Source organism: Euleptes europaea, chromosome 3 (genome assembly GCF_029931775.1).
Source record: "Euleptes europaea isolate rEulEur1 chromosome 3, rEulEur1.hap1, whole genome shotgun sequence".
NCBI classification, from domain to species: domain Eukaryota; kingdom Metazoa; phylum Chordata; class Lepidosauria; order Squamata; family Sphaerodactylidae; genus Euleptes; species Euleptes europaea.
Window position 1 is genome coordinate 106,568,242 of NC_079314.1, and position 16,098 is coordinate 106,584,339.

Here is a 16,098-nt window from a genome sequence, read left to right on the forward strand (position 1 = left end):
CACTCCTAGACCATAAAAAATTACTTGAAAGTGTCACCTTTCTCCACATGGTTTCTCTTATTCTCTGGGACTAACATAGCCACGAGTTTCTGTACTGACTTTAGGGTTGCCAGGTCCCTCTTGACAACCCGCGGGAAGTTTTTGGGCAGAGCCTGAGGAGGGCAGGGTTTGGGGAGAGGAGGGACTTCAATGCCATAGAGTCCAATTGCCAAAGCAGCCATTTTCTCCTGGTGGACTGATCTCTATCGGCTGGAGATCAGTTGTAATAGCAGGCGATTTCCAGCTAGTACCTGGAGGTTGGCAACCCTAACCTACTTCTTTGTACCAGTGAACAAATTAATGTTTCATCGGGTGAATTCTTGTATATGCATAGGTTTAAATAACAAATCTCAAAACAGGCTCAGTCCTATTTTTAGCACCTGGAACATGTTGGCTTTTACATAAGATTCATCCACTATATATAAACTATTCAGTAAATATCTCCACATACGAAGAGATGATTTTTTTTAAGTTGACGTTGTTTCTGTCTTTCACATTCTAAAATAGGATATGGTAGCATTTTGGATAAATTTCAATAGTGGATGCACTAAGGGTGACAACTATGACTTTGATCTTGTGTTGTAGCTTGCAATGGCTGTGCCTTTCCATCTAAACAAGAGGCATGAAGTTGCTAAGAGTACAAGTTTGATAGATATTTGAAAGACTGACTGGTGAACTGCTCACTCTTTCTATCCATTACACTAAAACAATTAGAAAGAAATGTTGTCAGGGGGCGGGCAGTATCAATACTAAGGAACACTGACTATATGAAACACAGCCCTCCCCCATTATATAGGTAGGAAATGGACTTGCTTTTTCTCTAATGCTAGCCCTCTACAGAAAATAGTTTTTTAACATTTAAATATACAGTCTCCTGCAAGTACATGTTAAGGCAATACAGTTTGTGAGAACTGAACCACATGCCCACTGAGTGTTTGGATCAGTTCAGTTGCATACTCTCATGAGCATTATTTGGACCATGAATCAAAAGCGACTCCACTGGTACTGCGACATTATAAGAAGTCTCATAATAAGCATAGTCAGAATAAATTCCTTCTTTTGGAAAAAATGACAAATTGCAAAGATTTCAAGTAAACTTGTCATCAGTTATATCAGATTGATTGTCTTTATGTCTATTTGTAAGCCACCTTGAGTGCTCTTCAGAGCAGAAAGGCAGGATGGACTAGTTTTGAACATAAATAAATAAATAGTACCACAAAACTATAACTTATAGTTGAGGTCTGAGGAAATATTGACTAGCTGTTTTTTTTTCTTGTGGTCCAGGTTAAGATGAAAATGTTGCTTCTTTGAAACTTTTCATTGGTTTTATATAAGTGTATGTGTAAAGCCTCAGTTTTTACTGCATGTAGAAAGTTTGTGTATCTGATTTGTGTTGTAAACTTATTTTGTTCACATAAGATCATTTTTCGTACACGTGCTTAAGGAAACTCAATAAAATGCATATATTTTTTAAAGTGGATGTAAGTTGACTCAGATCATTTAGTGACTTCTGAAAAGCAGTCAATATGGAGATGGCTGGGAAACAGAACTTTTCCTGTAGATGTTTTCCAAGCCTATCATATTGATACCAGTTTTTCCATGTGTTCATTGACTCCTGTGTTGTAAAAGGGCCCTTTCTTTGTTTCTATCATCACAATTATGCTATGACGAATATACCCCGTTCCTTCCTTGACTGCCTCTGTTAGTACAGCTGCATTAATGTTTGCTTAGAGGACAGAACTGCTGGAAACTGGCTTGCACGGTATCTTGTACTTCATTAGAGAAGTCCAGCAGCTGAGATCACGATGCAATCCGTCATTTGCTTTTTTTAACAGTAAAACCTGGCTCTGTACCACTGACCAAGAAGAGGTTTGTGCTTTGGCTGAAGGCAACAAGAGTAATTTTGATACTCAACTGAATTAGTTCTGAAGGACTGAGATGCAAAACTAGGGTTGCCAGGTTCCTCTTCACCACTGGTGGGAGGTTTTTGGGGCAGAGCCTGAGGAGGGCAGGGTTTGGGGAGGGACTTCAGTTCCATAGAGTCCAATTGCCAAAGCGGCCATTTTCTCCAGGTGAACTGATCTCTATTGGCTGGAGATCAGTTGAAATAGCAGGATCTACTGCTACTACCTGGAGGTTGGCAACCCTATGCAAAACAAATTGAAAAATCTATAATGTACAAATTGCAGAATATTTAAGGCTTTCTCAGTACCAATCTCAATTTGTAAAATTATATGGCGAGATTATATTTGTTGCCGTACCCAAGAGTATAACTCCAAGAAAGGAACCCTTACTTATCTACCAAATAGTTAAAAAAAAAAAAAAAAAACTGGTGGTGATACTTGAATTTTCAAGGGAGAGATGTCATGGATCCCTCCCCTCTCACTTTCTGCTTCTCTACCACGACAAGTTTATCTCATCAAAAAGCAAATGCTCCGACGTCTCTATAATAGCTAGAAGATGGCAGATGCCAGTGGCCTAAGTAGAATTTTATTTCCCTAGAAGCTTCTAATAATTTGAATTGCACTTTGAGCCGCGAATGTTTGACATGAACATAAACACCAGAAGGCATGTGCTGGGATTAATTAGAACCACCCTCTGTTTTCCAAAGCCTTTAACAGTTTACATTAAAACCCAGCCAGACTACAATATAAAGCTAGTTTAAAATACTTTCGTTCTTTAACTTAAGGGCCAACAGATCTGTGACTGGATCATCCCTGCATTTTAAAAAGGTTGCCATGTGGGGCCCTTATTCAAACAGATGTGGCATTATGGGGAGAGAGGCGGTTTAACAGATCATGGATCTCACAGTGTTCTGCTTTGGCCCTGAGAACTTGTAATATATTGAGATATACTACTATCTGATTCTGTCTGCTGCATGTGCATGGCACGGACTCATATGTTCTCCTAAATATGTATAGGTGTAAAATGTTGGTATCCAACACTGCAATCCTAAGAACGCTTTCCTGGAAGTAAGCCCCACTGAATAGACTTGAGTAAGATTCTGAGTAGACCTGCTTAGGATGGCACTGCAAGTACACTAAGATTGAATTGAGATTGTTGTTGTTTTTAAAGAAAAACATTAAACTGTAGTACATTAAATGTTCTATCAGAAAGTGCCTTAGAGGCTCCAAAAGCTAGAATATAAACAGCACAGTATGTTTTAGTAAAGAAAATGCATAATGGCTAATGAGGCTATTTATTGCTATATTTGTCTATTTATTGTATGCTTTTTACCCTGCTTTTCTACCTAAATGTACAGCTGCAGCCAGTTCTGCGTGCTTTATGGTTGCTAATGCTAAGTTTGCAAGGATGGAACCTAGAGAGAATGGGGTTTGGAGAGGGAAAGCACCTTAGCAGGTCATAATGCCATACAGTTCACCCTCCGAAGCATCCGTTTCCTCTAGGGGGATTTCTGAAGTCTGGAGAAGTAGATCTGTGAGATCTCCAGGACCCATCTGGAGATTGGCAACCCCAGCTGTGCTTTTGGACTTGCAGTTCCCAAACAAGCTGACAAATGATGGGAGTCTGGGGTGGGTGAGCATGAGGGGGGTGCCATCAGGTGACAGCAGGATGTCACTTCTGGGGTAACCCGGGAATTATGATTCATCTCTCTAGGCATTAGAAGAAACTCTCTGGTAAACCCATAGAGTTTTCGGCAGTTCTTAGAGAGGACTAGCATAGCTTCCAGGTTTTCCCCAGGCATGAGGTCATGAGGTCACCTGATGGTTTTTTTGTTTGTTTTTTACATTATTTTTCTCCCCGCCAGCTGCAGGAAGCAGTGGCAGGAAAGGAGATATGGGTGTGGATTATTTCCCACCCCCTGGTGGGAAAATGGCAATCCAGCTTGAGATCCTTCTATTCAGAGATGAGGAGGCGGGGATGTAAAAGTCCCCACTAGCTTCTTTCTAGTATTGCTTTCATCCACAGGCTGCCATGTGTCATTGAAGCAAGGGGAAAGGGAGCAAAAAAAGGGTTTCTAAGCATCCTTAACAGTTGTTCTTCCCTTCTGCCTATAAATTTCAGCTAGGCCTGAAAATCACAAAGGAAATGTCATTGAAGCCAGGGGAAAGGGAGCAAAAAAGGGGTTTCTAAGCATCCATAACAGTTGTTCTTCCCTTCTGCCTATAAATTTCAGCTAGGCCTGAAAATCACAAAGGAGATGGGCATCCAGCAAGCAGCTACTCTTGTAAAACCAGCCTCTTCTTCCTTTAGTGAAGTTCTCATTTCTAGCCTTGGAGCTTTTTATTAAAGCAAACAAGTGATTTTGCTAAGCAATTCCAGGAGTCCAATTGCAGGTCAACTCTTCATTGGAGTCAGGTAAACCAGCAATTTATACACTGTTCATCCAGTTTACAAGTGGAATATTTTGGCCCGTTTATCTTTCAAAAGCCATTTTTAAAATGTGCTTAAGGGATGATAGGCCTGCCTGAAGAGTATATGAGGCACTAAAATATATTTTTGTGGGTGATTAAACACCAAAGAGAAGCTGAAATACCAAGGCCATGAACATTATTCCTCGTTATAGAGCAGGAATACAAAGGAATCAAGAAACCAAATCATGGATGGATGGATGGATGGATGGATGGATGGATGGAAGGAAGGAAGGAAGGAAGGAAGGAAGGAAGGAAGGAAGGAAGGAAGGAAGGAAGGAAGGAAGGAAGAAGGGAGGGAAAGGTTTTAAGCTACTAGTCCACCTTCCCCCAATCTAGTTTTCTGCATTGACATAAAGGAGGCTGTCAGTAGCATTGTTTAATATTTTTTTCTTTTCCTCTCTGAAGAGTATATTGGCTTTGTAAAAACATGTATGTTTAGGGGTGCCAGCTCTGGGTTGGGAAATACCTGGAGGTTTTTGGGCAGAGCCTGAGGAGGGCAGGGTTTGGGGAGGGGGAGGGACTTCAATGCCATAGAGTCCAATTGCCAAAGCAGCCATTTTATCCAGGTGAACTTATCTCTATCAGCTGGAGATCACAGTTGTAATAGCAGGAGATCTCCAGCTAGTACCTGGAGGTTAGTATGGAGTCGGCTAGTTAATTTCAAGTCAATCACAGACACAAAGTACTCCAGAACTTAACAATTTATCACATAGGTGCAAAAGTGCAAATGTGCAGTGAAAGACTTACAACATACAATTCTATATACAATCCTATGTTCTCAATCCTATAAGGTAACAAGCTCCACAATTTTCTTTTGAGTAATCTTCACAAAGGTAGCTGGAGAGCAAATTTCAAAAAGTCCCGTGAGGGTAAGGTTTCAATAGTATTTCTAGAAGAATGAAGAGGGGGACGATCGTTTCAGTTCTTCTTCAGCCCCTTTTCAGTTTAATTCAACTGCTACTCTGAGTAGCAGTAGCAATTTGTATCCATTTGGGAACAGATAACAGCATCTGAGCAACCACGTATGTGAAATGATATACCCTGGGTGGGAACTTTGAAAAAATATATACAGTATGTGGCTGCAGCTTTATCCTGAATGGAAAAATGGAGATAAGTTGTGAACATATACAACTGAATTAAAATGAAAAGGGGCTGAAGAAGAACTGAAACGATCGTCCCCCTCTTCATTCTTCTAGAAATACTATTGAAACCTTACCCTCACGGGACTTTTTGAATTTTGCTCTCCAGCTACCTTTGTGAAGATTACTCAAAAGAAAATTGTGGAGATTGTTACTTTATAGGATTGAGAACATAGGATTGTATATAAAATTGTATGTTGTAAATTGTAAGTCTTTGACTGCACATTTGCACTTTTGCACCTATGTGATAAATTGTTAAGTTCTGGAGTACTTTGTGTCTGTGATTGACTTGAAATTAACTAGCCGACTCCATACTAATTTCCTGACGGTGTGTAATAGTGTGGTGGTGTATATTTGATTGCTCAAGTACCTGGAGGTTGGCAACCCTGTTTATGTTGTAGATTTACCTAGCATGACAAATATTCCAATGAAAGAAGGAAAGAATCATGAGGGTACTGGAATGTGAATGCTTATGTTTATAAGATGCCGAGGGTCTCTTGAAAGGTACTGTGTGCTTAAATTTTTGCATTAAAACGAGACTTATTCAGCTTCCATAAAGGTTAAGAGGAAACTTTTCCATGGACTTCAATAACAGTTTATATTTTCCAACTGAAAAATAGCCAAAAGAGCAAGTTCAAAGAATTAGTAAGTACGTAAGCCTGAAGCTAAAGAATTGAAATATCTTAATCAAATGCTTCATGAAACCCTTTGCTCAGTTTTAGTGCCCTTGATTGTGGACAATGGCTGATTTTTACAGGTGGTGAGTCTGTTTTTATTTACTGCTGCTGAAATTGTGTTTTGCGTGTTCTGATTGTATGCTGCTTCGAGCAAAGGTAGAGGTGGAACATATTTTCCAAAACAAACAAAATAAATATATAAATAAAATGAACTTTTCAAATAGCTTCTCTTGAAAATGCCATTCTTACCAACTTTGAAATACGGTTGTCAGTTCTCTGAGGTTGCTATAAAGTTGATGAGCAAAGTGACAATTACCATGAAGTTTATGAACCAAGCTGTTTCTCTTGAGAAATTGTCCAGATAAACTGAAACTGCAGTGATATCCTCCAGCAAAGAAACAGCTGCTTGAAATTGAATAGCTAAAATCCAAGCAGTGAAATTTAACCAACAATGAAATCGGCAGCTTGTCTGCATTGCTGCTTCTCATAAATTAGTACCACAGTAGAAGTCTAGCTATGGCAAGGTTACATCAAATCATACACAGTTTTTGAATGTTGTCATATGTTTCCTGGTTGTGGCACTACATTTGAACAATTATGTCCCATACATACAGCCATATAGGTCCAAGACCAAAGCCCAGAATGAATAAGAACTGCATTCATGGAGGGACCATTGAGTCAAGCTCAATTCCTTGTTATGAAATGATCATATATATTTTTATTTTGGAAGGAGAAATTGATATCCATTTATACAGAAAAATTGGTTTTTAGCTCCATGTAGTGTAACAGGCTATGGCAGATTATTATGATCTGAAATATGCTTACATTATTTTATATTGGGAAAGAAAACTAAGCTAAGTTTAAGCACTTGGGAAACCTCCAGGATAGGAGGCATCAGTTTGGTGATTTAAGAAGAAGAGCTGGTTTTTATATGCTGACTTTCTCTACCACTTAAGGAAGAATCAAACCGGCTTACAATCACCTTCCCTTCACACAACAGACACCCTGTGAGGTAGGTGAGGCTGAGAGACCTCTAAGAGAGCTGTGATTAGCCAAAGGTCACCCAGCTGGCTTCAGGTGGAGGAGTGGGGAAACCAACCCGTTTCACCAGATTAGCGTCCATCGCTCATGTGAAGGAGTGGGGAATCAAACCCGGTTCCCCAGATTAGAGTTCACCGCTCCAAACAACCACTACACCACGCTGGCTTAATTACCATCCCCTTGAGCACAGTGACTACGTACCAAACATTTTAAATAACATTTTAAATTAAACAAAAAATCTGAAAACAAGAAAAGAATAACTCTTCTATCATTATGATGAATAAATACTAAAGTAATTTGGCACAATATTTAATGTTTCCTGCATATTTTAATGGCAGTCTCCATGGTCTCTCTGCCCCCAGTTTACCATTCTTGAATGAAAGCAGCTATGGAGGACCACTAGGGCCCTGTAAACCCCATATTCTGAGAAAATCCTTCAGCAGTATGTTTCTAACATATTGTGTACCACCTCTGATTACATTATTACATTAATGGAATATGAGAGAAGTAAAGGGCTTGATCAGAGTTAGGGGGGCGTCCCCACACTAGAACAATCCTATGGCAATGGCAAATGCAGTTAATCCTTGGTCACCATGTGATATGAAATTTGTTATATCAGCTCTCACTTTCATGTTTTCTGTTCCTTTGCAGCAGTACTTTTTTAACCTTCCTTCATCGGGCAAAACCAAGACATCTGTAAGCTTTTTGTTGTTGTTTTTAGAGTGATAACAAAACCACTAGCAGAACCCAAGTGCACAGATCTTTCCTTTCAGTGGAAAGTGGCTGTTTTGTTGGTTATCACACCTTTAATGTAGAGTAAGACACTGTAAATATATGGTTAAAAAGGTAAAAGTCCCCTGTGCATGCACCGGGTCATTCCTGACCCACGGGGTGACGTCACATCCTGATGTTTCCTAGGCAGACTTTGTTTGCAGGGTGGTTTGCCAGTGCCTTCCCCAGTCATCTTCCCTTTACCCCCAGCAAGCTGGGTACTCATTTTACCGACCTCAGAAGGATGGAAGGCTGAGTAAGCCTTGAGCCGGCTACCTGAAACCAACTTCCGTTGCGATCGAACTCAGGTCGTGAGCAGAGCTTGGACTGCAGTACTGCAGTTTACCACTCTGCGCCACGGGGCTCCTTCGTTACAGGCTCTAAAACTGTAAATGCTTATCAACTGGAGTCCATTATTATTCCTAATGCCTCTTATCCCATTACTAGGTTAAGCAGCAGCTCACATCAGAAATGGAAAAAATTCAGTAGCCTAAGCAAACAGCTTGGGCACTAGCTGTTGGAACAATCATCAATATGTACAATGAAATGTCTGTATCCTATATTTTCTTTATAAAACTTCTAGTCAGGAAGTTTTGAGGAAACTATTTTGTACATTTTATAAATGGCACAGTACATTATTAGACTCATGGATTTTTTAGTGGAATTCAAGCTGCCTTGCCCACCTCAAGTTGCAAAAACAAGAGTTGTTCAGTAGTCCCATGCCAAACTCTCTAAATCTCATTCTGTTTGTAAAGTCAATTAATCCCACAGACATGAAGCTGCGGGTTGCATGATTTTCAGGGTAATCGCTTGTCACCACTGTGACCAGAACACCTCCCTTAATGAGGCAGTTTGAGGATCCCTGCTGAGATGTCAGATCTCCAAATAGAAACCATAATGAGCACAGCATCAGAAGGAACACACAGAGTCAAACTTCTTTCTACACTCTACTTATACCATTACAGATGGTACCGCAGTCACTCATACACTTTCAATTATATATTTCACTTATTGAGCTAGGGTCTGATATTCTCTTTCCTGTCCAGGAACAGGAAGGGTGTGGTTTGGAAGACTGTTTCCTCCTGCCCCCTATCAGGATTTTAGACAGGGACAAATATCTTTAATCCTAATATTTACCGTAATTGAAAGGGATGGGTTATTTTCAGGTTAGACCTTTCCTAAGGAAGCCTTCACAGTGTCTAAATTGTTTGGAGAAATACTGTACATTCATGGATTAACCTTAATTGGGCAAGTTTGTTGAACTAAACCGCAGCTTGTTGAGCTCAACCACTGATTTTATTGGATGATATGTCCTTGGTCCATTTGTCAGGCTTTATGAAACTACTTTAGTTGTCATAATAAATGTTCTTCATCTTGGACTTTTGTGTTGAGACAGCTGGCCACCAAGTACTACTACCCTTTCAATCTAGGGCATTAGGTGGGATCATGTTCTGCGCTATAGTGGTTCTAATTCTGTTTGGTGATTTCAGAAGGTTATTTTTTCCTCCATGAAAGTTATATCCTCCAGGATCTCATAAAGTTGTCTTTAGTTACAGATATTATTAAAGTTACAGATATTATTAAATATTGGATACTAGAACACTGGTGTTGGTCATAAATCAGTGCCTAGAAGTCATCGTGCAAACAAAATATGACTTCCTCATTAACCAAATTTGGAATTACATTCAGGTGTGTTATTTATTAACCACCACCTGTGGGCAGATGCCTGTTCAGTATTATTTATTATTTTTTAGCTGCATAACACTTTACCAATGGCTAAAATGTATCTATATTGCTTCTTAATAAAAGAAGAAGCACCAAAGTTAAATTATTTAACGTGTAAGTTACTTACTAAAGGTTCTTTCCACTGTGGCTCATGATTCAATGTTCTGCTAGACATCTTCACAGAGACTAAGGCCTAAAACGCACCACCACTTACCGTGGTTTCTGCCCAGGCTCCTCCCTGTTGATTCCCAATTTCACCCAGGATCAAATCCTCGCAAATGAACAGCACTTGATTTGCTGCTGGCCGAGCGATGTGTCGACCCAAAACGAACCCGGATTTGCTCTCGAGGAGCCAAAACGTTATCCCTGGTTCGTTCAACTTACCCGGAAGCGGGGCGTGGACACCAGAGGTTGTGGTTGGTCAGTGAGAGTGAATCAACCAATCACCAGGGGGAGGGGGCGTTGTTGGACGACAAGGAACTTCGTTGCTCCCGCGTTTTCTGTTTGCACAGACGGAGCAGCGCACAGTTTCGCCATGGGTCATGCGTACAGATACTCCCCCCGCCCGGGTTCATTTAATCCTGGCTGGAACGGGAAGGAGCCTGGGCAGAAACCGCGGTAAGTGGCCGTGCGTTTTAGGCCTAGTTATTTCTACCAGTTCTTCGTAGCTTCAAAGGTGTCTGTTAGCACTTTATATTCCCAGTAATTCATGTAACACAACCAGCATCTGCCTCCACAATTCTCTCTTTTAGTACCCTGAGCTAACAAGATGCAGAACTGAGTACTTAGCTTATTGGACCAATGGAAATCTATTGTGCCTGGGTTTAAGTTTTTTTTACAAAACATATTTTCCAAAATATCATAGATATATAACACAAATGTATGTCAATCAATGCAAACTTTATTGTTAAACCAAAGATCATGTCAATCATGAACATTTACAAGATTGTACAAAAATGAATAAAGATGTGAACCAATAATAGTTAACAAAGGCATCTCAGTCATAACCTTGACAGTCATCATCCTTAGTTTTAACTAACCAATGAACAGTCAATGTTACACTGCAGAAATGAAACAGAAGAGTGAATGTTACCATAATTTGTGCAATAAGTGAGTTTGTTTACCTATATAGTTTTAGAGCAGTGCCAACCTTTTTTTGACCAGGGTCCACTAGGACTTTTTTGTTTGGTGCAGGGACCCCAAGGTTCAAAATAAAAATTCCGAGAATTTGAAAATAAACTTTAATCATAACTGTTAGTTAAACATTAAACTTAGAATAATATTTGAATATATATTTTATAATAGATAACTTTTAATTGAAAATATTAATTTATTATGGGTTTATAACTTTGTTTCGCGGACCTTAATTTAGTTCTTGCGGACCCCTGGGGGTCCACGGACCCCCAGTTGGGAACCAGTGTTTTAGAGAGAGAGATTTCAGTTTGTTCCTCCTTTTGGAGTTTATTTAGAATTTGAGGATATTGCTGGTACTTAATAAGTTTAGCTCTGACCTAGATAGCCCAAGCTAGCCTGATCTCGTTAGATCGCAAAAACTATGAAGGGTAAGCCCTGGCTAGTACTTAGATGGGAGACCACCAAGGAAATCTAGGATTGCTGTATGGAGGCAGGCAGTGGCAGACACCAGTCTTGTCTAATGAGTGAAGAACATACTCAATGCCACAGAATCCTGTTATTTGCTAGAACTTCACCTTCCTTTCAGGTTATCAAGAAAGTTATAAAGGACTATAAGTCTTCATGGATTAGCATAGTCAGAGTTCATGAGAGGAAACCTGCTTCCCAAGTTGTAAGCTTCCTAGACAAATCTAGTTGGTCACTGCTAGAGACAGAGTATTGTACTAGATGGACTTTTTCTGATCCAGCAAAGTAATTTAATGTAATAAGGATATTAAGAAATAATAAAGGAGATGAATGTAAAATGATCCTATTGCTGTTGAGATTAGAATTGCCACTAAATTTTGTGGGTCCCACGTGTGAGGCATCTGTAGGAATTTCAAGAAAAGTGAAAAGGAACTCCATAATATCATAAGAAGTAACATTTCTCCAGGGGAGTTTCGCACATCTCAGAAAGAAAAAAGCCCTCTGAAAATAACTAGAGAAGCATAATTACTTCATTTTTAGCCAAATGTTCTCCTGATCATGCAGAATCTGAGGAGAATCATTTATTTCTGTCCCTTCTTCAGTCTAGGGTATACAGTTCCTATTTTTAGCAGCCATGCAGTATTCCTAATCTGAAACTTTGACTATCTAGTGAGTCAGAAGGTCTGACTGCCCAGAGATACATGAGTCAGAGAAGCAGGAATAGTCTGTTCTTCAAAGCATCAAGGGAAGCAGAGATTTAAAGAAGCTTTACCTTTACAACATGTACAAAAGAAATCATAATGTATCAATACAAGTCTTCATATCCTTTAGGGAGAATCATTTGTTGTTGTTTTTCCTCTTGAAAATTCTTGTCCCAAAGTGATCACACAGTATTCTCTGTATACATGACAAGGGCTGACACGTCACCCATCCCTTGATATTCTCATTCCTTGGATGTTAGCTATGTAATGCAAAGCTAGGTCATAACACCTTGTCATTGTGACATAATCTATTCCTCTGGTACAGGAGAAAATGGGGAGGCAGGCCTAGCCTTAGCCATTTCACTCAGCTTCAGTGTAGGGCTGGTCTTGGGTGAAGGTTAGACCAGAGAATTTCACAACTCTATTATAATTTCTATTCTGGTATTGAGGGAGGTCACATCATAGAAAACATCGAAGCCAAAGAAGTTGACATATTCCTTAAAACTTCAGTCATGTGAAGCTAAGGGTGAAACCAGAGGTGAGGACATGCTTGTGGTTGCCGTGAGAATGCTGCCGTCATTTTAAAATGCCACAAGGGCTCGGTCCTGATCTAGCCTGCAGCATGGTGGGCTGAGGTGCTCTTGTTCCTGCCCCCCCTTGCCTTATCAAGTACTGAAATGGCTGTATCCCCCCCAAAAAAAAACTGTTTTGGCTCTTCAAAAGGTGTGTGTGCATTTTCCTGCACAGTGCAGGGGCTTGGACTAGATGACCTGGTGGTCCCTTCTAACTCTATGATTCTATGTGTGTGTGTGGGGGGGGGGACAAGAGCACCTCAGCCTGTCATGCTGCAGGCAGGCCCTCGTAGCATTTGGCAGCGTCATCCTTGCGGCAGCCACAAGGATGCCATCATGCCTAGTTTGGCCCTCACTTGGCACAGATGCAGCAGTGTGTCGGATCAAGGGCACAGTTCCTAGCAGTGTTTCAACTAAATAAGTTGTCCTCTTGTTGTGGAATTTGGAGCTATATCTTTCAAATAATGGGTTCCCCAGCACAAGCATAATCTTACACTCTCAGAAAGAGGGGTTATCATATGATTAAATGTAGGATGTCACATTAAACTCTTCCAGCTAGTATTGCATCCTCTAGATGCACCTAGGAGATCATCTAGGACACCAGAGGTGGAAGAGCACCTTCTAGCCCTGTTGCCCCCTCCACCTGCCCATTGGTGTGGGTCTGCTTCGTCCTTCCCATGCTCCTCACTGAGGGGCCAGTGGTGGCAGAGTATTGCCGAGGTGTTTTGGGGTGTGATGGGCAGGACAGGTGGGTGGGGGAGGCAGGAGCTGCATCACTGTGCCTCGCCACTGTGCCTCCTTGCTTTGATTTGCCTTACCTCCCTACAGTGGTGGTGGTGAACGCAGCAGGTGCCACCTCACTATAGTGCCCGTGCGGTGGGGGTGAGAGGGGTTGGTGGCAACTTCTCTCTGCTTTGGTGCAGGGGCAGGAAGGCGAGCAGTTGCCTGAGGTGCCAGAAATCCTTGGGCGACCCTAGTTCCAGCACATGTCCTGGGAGAGTTACAGTCCTCATTAGGATCATTGTAGTGACTATATTTGTTCATTTTGAGCAACAGGCTCTCTTTGATCTCTTCTCACGCCTTTAGCATTAGAACATAGCATTCCTTCTTAGCATTTTTCCTTTTATAAGTGGGTTTCTCCTATAACATTTGTTTTAGTTTGTGATTACTTATTCAGAGTACTCCCCAAGAAGAACAACAACATGCCTTTGAGTCACAACTGACTCATGGTGACTCCATCCACAGGGTATTCCAAAGTAAGCCCATAATTGTGATCCATCCATCACAAAAAAGGGGTGAACAATTTGTGCAATCAGAGCACATACGCATATAGATGTGCACAGATACACCCTGGCATTCTACAAATGAGAAGGAGGATGTATCTGAATCCAGGAATTCATCCCAGTATATCTAGAGGAGCCTACAAACTTGGGCTTCTGTGACCCTGCAGTGTCTTTTTGTTGTTGTTGTTGTTAAGAAATCCTGTTGCTTGCTCTTTCCGGCATCCGCCATTCTGCGAACAGGAAGTTGGTGTACATGACACCGACAGCTGTGCTTGATCTTCGTGAAAACCATCATCCTTGAGGTTGAACCCTATGATACTATAGAAAATGTCAAGGCCAAAATCCAGGACAAGGAAGGAATTCCTCCTGACCAAGAGCGACTGGTTTTTGCTGGCAAACAATTGGAAGATGGGCGCACTCTGTCTGATTATAACATTCAAAAGAAGTCTACCCTTCACCTTGTGCTGAGACTTCGTGGTGGTGCAAAGAAGAGAAAGAAGAAGTTTTACACCACCCCTAAGAAGAACCAGTGTAAGAGAAAGAAGGTGAAGCTTGCTGTGCTTGAATATTACAAGGGGGATGAGAATGGCAAAATCAGCTGCCTGTGGTGAGAGTGTCTCTCTGAAGAATGTGGGGCTGGAGTGTTCATGGCTAGTCACTTTGACAGGCACTATTGTGGCAAGTGCTGTTTGACATACTGCTTCAACAAGCCAGAAGATAAGTAAATATGTCTCTTGTAATTAAAAAAAACACCCTTTAAATGTCAAAAAAGAAAAGAATTCCTGTTGCTTGTCATCTTACATGGTAACACCAGTCCCCAGTCAGTTAAAGGAATGTTTCTAATTACAGGGGTCTAAATGGGTACTTCCCTTTTTGGGTGTGCTACTGATGGTCCAGATTGTATTGTTTTCTCCATATTGCTTAAATAAAATAAAGTACAGTATTTATGGAGAGGGATCTGATATTCAAATTGTGATTCTTTGGCAGTCTATATGAACATCATTGGAAAATACTAGAAATACTTCACTCTAAGAGAATGTTGCTTGAGTGGTAGAGGAAACACTGTCCCTGCAGCAATACTAATAGAGATATTTGGAATCCAACTACTACTTAAGCCTGGCCTACACATGCAAGAGAATGACCTAATGGGTGAGGATGATTTTGAGATGGAAAGGGAAATAAAGGGGCAACTAAAGTGGAAAATGTTGTAATAATGGGTGACTTCAACTATCCTCACCCTAACAAACATATAAACGTGAACTAGAGTCATGCTGATACACAAAGCTGCTGGATGTGATAGTGGATTGGAACAGTCACTGAGCTGATCAGAGGGTAGTGACTTGATTCCAAGTGGGGCTTGAGACCTGTTGTGAGATGTAGATGTTGTTGTACCAGTTGCTGCACTGATTGGAACAATGAACACAATGCAAAGTTGCCCCAAAGGTCCAGAACAGTTACATTTGATTTCCAAAGAGGGAACTTTACAAATATGAGGGGACTGATCAGAAGGAAGTTGGAACGAAGGCTAAAAAGAATGAAATCCCTCCAGGATGCTTGGAAACTATATAAAACCACATTAATTGAGGTCCAGAGAGAATGAATACTTCAGGCTAGGAAAGGTTCCATGGCAGCCCAAGTCAAGCAAGCCATAAAAGTCAAAAAAGCTTTATTTAAAAAAATGGAAGGTTTATGTAAATGAGGGGAACAGAAAGAAGCACAGATTCTGGCAAAACAAATGTAAGCTGACTATAAGGCGAGCAAAAAGAGAATTTGCGAAGCAGATTGCTAAAAACATTAAGACAGACTGTAAGCCAGGAGTCTCCAGCTCATTTGAGCCTGAGGGCACCTTTGGAATTCTGACACAGGTGGTGGGCGCAACCACAAAATGGATCTGGGGCCACACACATAGAGGAAGCCCAAGTGCAGGTGAGAAGAGAGGTAATTAAAAAATACATTGGAAAGAGGGGCGAGAGAGAGAGAAAAATAAACACTATGGTGGCATCTGCTGCTAAAGAATGTTATTTTAATCTGCATAGCCGATCGTATTGTCAGTGGCCAATCAGAAGCCCTGCTGGGTAAAAGCCCCACCTGGCCCTACTCACTTTCTAAATACACTCAGTAGGTGCTCAAAAAATGGTGTCAGTGGGCACTATCGTGCCCATGGTCATAATATTG

General features: G+C 40.9%; 1 protein-coding gene and 1 pseudogene across 1 annotated transcript in view; both read left to right on the forward strand.

The window, feature by feature from the left end:
- LOC130475791 (ubiquitin-40S ribosomal protein S27a-like) overlaps positions 1-14,691 on the forward strand; it is a 101,663-nt pseudogene extending 86,972 nt beyond the window's left edge.
- Positions 1-16,098, forward strand: part of CACNA1C (calcium voltage-gated channel subunit alpha1 C) — a 575,193-nt gene that overhangs the window by 215,234 nt on the left and 343,861 nt on the right. The gene's annotated exons all lie outside the window — the stretch shown is intronic.